Source organism: Psammomys obesus, unplaced genomic scaffold (assembly GCF_907164565.1).
Source record: "Psammomys obesus unplaced genomic scaffold, mPsaObe1.curated_primary_1811, whole genome shotgun sequence".
In the NCBI taxonomy this organism is placed as follows: Eukaryota; Metazoa; Chordata; class Mammalia; order Rodentia; family Muridae; genus Psammomys; species Psammomys obesus.
The window spans coordinates 9,383,156-9,386,326 of record NW_026590677.1 but is presented as its reverse complement, the minus strand read 5'-3'; the positions used below and the strand labels follow the sequence as shown (position 1 = coordinate 9,386,326).

The following is a 3,171-nucleotide window of genomic DNA, read 5'->3' as shown; positions in this document are numbered from 1 at the left end:
GTAACTTGGGGGAGAAGACAAAAGCTCAGTCTTCAAGGACACCCCACACAAACCAGGAAAAGTTGCAATGACATTAAAATGCGTTAGGTACTCAGGAGTAAATGAAACATATAGTACACCATGATGTAGTAATTGCATATGATATACCCAACACTTTAGTCAGCAAAATTAAGACGAAGACCAATAACAGAGAAACACACAGTTCTCCATTTTCTTATAGTTAGTGCTTTATATCAGTCAGCAGTAACATGTCCATACTTCCTAACTGTAGTCTACTATAACTTAAGAATCTTACATAAGATTTTGAGAGCTCCAGAAAAGAACTTTGAACACTTAACAGGTCACATATTAGGGTTGAAACTGAGTTGAACTTGGGAATTTAATGAGACTAAGTGATCCAGTTCGTGTCGCTTCGCTTTGCTGCTTGTAGCATCAACCTTCGGTTGCGCATGGACATCAGCAAGCTTCTGTAGGTCTAAGCTGCCATGAAAATTCCATTGTTCATAGCAATGTACAGAGATGGGGTAAATCAAAGGTGTTAAGTAATGAAGAATTCTCATGAGCATAAGCATCGTAATTGGATTAGAGACAAAGCTAATCACATGCAAAAAGAAACAGTTTGATAGGGCTGGAAGGATAGCAGAGAGTGAAACATCTGTTAAATGGCAATGGTTTATAGCCAAATGCTGCAAGAGTTTCTGCAGAAGTATCTGAAAGGGCCCATAATCATCCCAATACATTGGATTGTTACTAAGATTCAATAGCTTTAGGTGATTGGCCTGAGGGCTCTGGTACAGAAATTTGAGATCTCTAAGAAATTTCACAGAATGGCAGATACAACAAATCCAAATCAGGTGGTAAGGCTCTATGGATGGAAAACAAAGAGAGGATGATAATCATCTGAGGGAAAATACATCAAGAAATCTAGACTAAACTTTCACACACATACATTGGAACAGCTAACAATATGGGGTTTAATTCACTCAATAGTTTTGTGACCTTGAAAAGTTACTTTTCTATTCTCAGAATTTGTGTCCTTAAGAATTTTTACAGTACATTATTATAGAGGATTGTGTCAAAGATTTAGTGTAAATATTATCTATTTAGTGATTACAAAACAAGCAAAGGTAGAACTAGTTCACCTGCTTGGAAGAGATTGGAGGTAGGAAGCAACCATGCAGAAGCTCCCTTTGGCCAGTCCATAAATGACAACCTCTACATTCAAGGCCTGGACCTTGGAGATAGCCGATTTGGAAAATTATCTGACATTACAGTCTATGGTTATATGGCTATAAGTATGTGCACCTGTGCCACACATAAACTTTCTCTTAATTTCTCCCGTTCATCTTTCGATGGCTAGAGAAGGACTGTATTGTTCTTTTCACCTTTATATTTCTGGACTGAGCACACTGCCTACATATGCTCAGGTGAGTAAGTTTTTTGTAACACTGTTTTTCTCCTCAGACTATGAGAGACACTTTCTGGCATACTGTCAAACTCTTAGGAGGGCAGAGGTAGATGGCAGAAAGAGTTTTTGAGGACCTCAGGAACCCCCAGGAGTGATTTCTCCTCTGTCTTAACAGTCAGTTCAGGAACTCCAGGCACATATCCCAATCCCTCACCTGAATAGGCTGTCCAGATGATCTGTAAGAATAAAGGAAAACAAGTTGAGCTCTTTCAGGCATTTCATCTGACCAAGATTGTTGAGGAACACTCAGAAGACTTTCCCATACAAAGATCTACAAGTGATTTTAGATAGACTCAGGCTATCAAGCTAGATATGAGCTAGAAGGATGGTGAAGCCTTATTAACTGCCAGGTTCTGAATGCATGTCAGATTTAGGAACTTCAGAAAGTTTTTTCTGTAAGATAATTTATCAATTTGTAAATCTTGGCAACAAGGATGCAATGACCCTGAGCTCTGCTCAACTTTATTCAGAAGCAAAGCAAAAATTCACCTTTTCTCAAAGTATCATCAAGGGAAAGGTCCACTAGTAATTCCATAAGCAGTCTTGAGGACTGCGTCTCAGGTTCTTGATCTACAATGTTACACTGGTTTTCTAACTTTAGAATATAGAGTGAGTACAGCTATGAAAACAAGTAGGGATCTAATACCAAAATGAGAGCATATTGTTCTGCAGTCAACATCCTGCCTTATATCTAGGATCCTCAATTTAGGGCTCCTAAAAATGAAATCATTTCAAAATATTAAAAAAAATCACAGTTAAATCAAAAGACAACTGAAAATTTTCAAAGATCAGTACACTGCTCATACAATTGGATAATGTGATAATTATATAAGGAAATCTAAAACTGAAAGGCAGTGGACCAGAAATTTTGTATAAAAATAAGGAAAAGATGTTAAATAGTAATTTATACAATGATGTATAATTACAATCCATAAATTAAAAAATGTCAAATTTTAATGACAATTAGTTACATATATATGTATATGTATACATATGTAAACAATCATGTGGTTATCATTTAATATCAAGTCACCTAGAGGCAAAAATGTTAAAAGTAAAGCAGCATATTCTGTTAATGGGGCTGTGAGAAAACAGTAATTCTCATACATTTCTAGTGGAAGTGAAAACTAATAAAATGTTTCCAGGACAAAATTTTGAACTGTCTCACAAAACTACATAAGATCTTAAATTTGACTCAAAAATCCTACTGCTCATCATATCCTATTGAGATCTATTACCATACAAAAAACATATACACCTAAATATATACAGAAAAACATTACTTATAATTTCAAAATGTTAAAAAAATCATAGGTAAATATTTAAATAAAATACAGTACAGTTATATAAGTATCTGATGCAAATGTTAAAAAGAATGAACATCTCTATGAACCAGGCAGTGGTAGTGCATGCCTGGATTCCCAGCACTTTGGAGGCTGGGGTAGGCATATCTCAGTGAGTTTGAGGCCAGCCTGGATTACAGAGAGAGTTTCCAGAATAGCCATGGCTACAAAGAAAAATCCTGTTTCAAAAACAACAACCAAAAGAAAAACACAATGAAACAAACAGAAAATACAAAACAAAAACAATCTCTATGAGATGTCAGAGTGCCATTCCTACAAATGAAGTTAAGCAAAAAGAAGAAGAAGAAGAAGAAGAAGAAGAAGAAGAAGAAGAAGAAGAAGAAGAAGAAGAAGAAGAAG

At 35.8% G+C, this 3,171-nt stretch overlaps 1 pseudogene; it reads right to left on the bottom strand.

Moving 5' to 3' along the window:
• Positions 1-388: 388 nt before the first annotated feature.
• LOC129677659 (leucine-rich repeat-containing protein 14-like) overlaps positions 389-3,171 on the bottom strand; it is a 3,005-nt pseudogene continuing 222 nt past the window's right edge.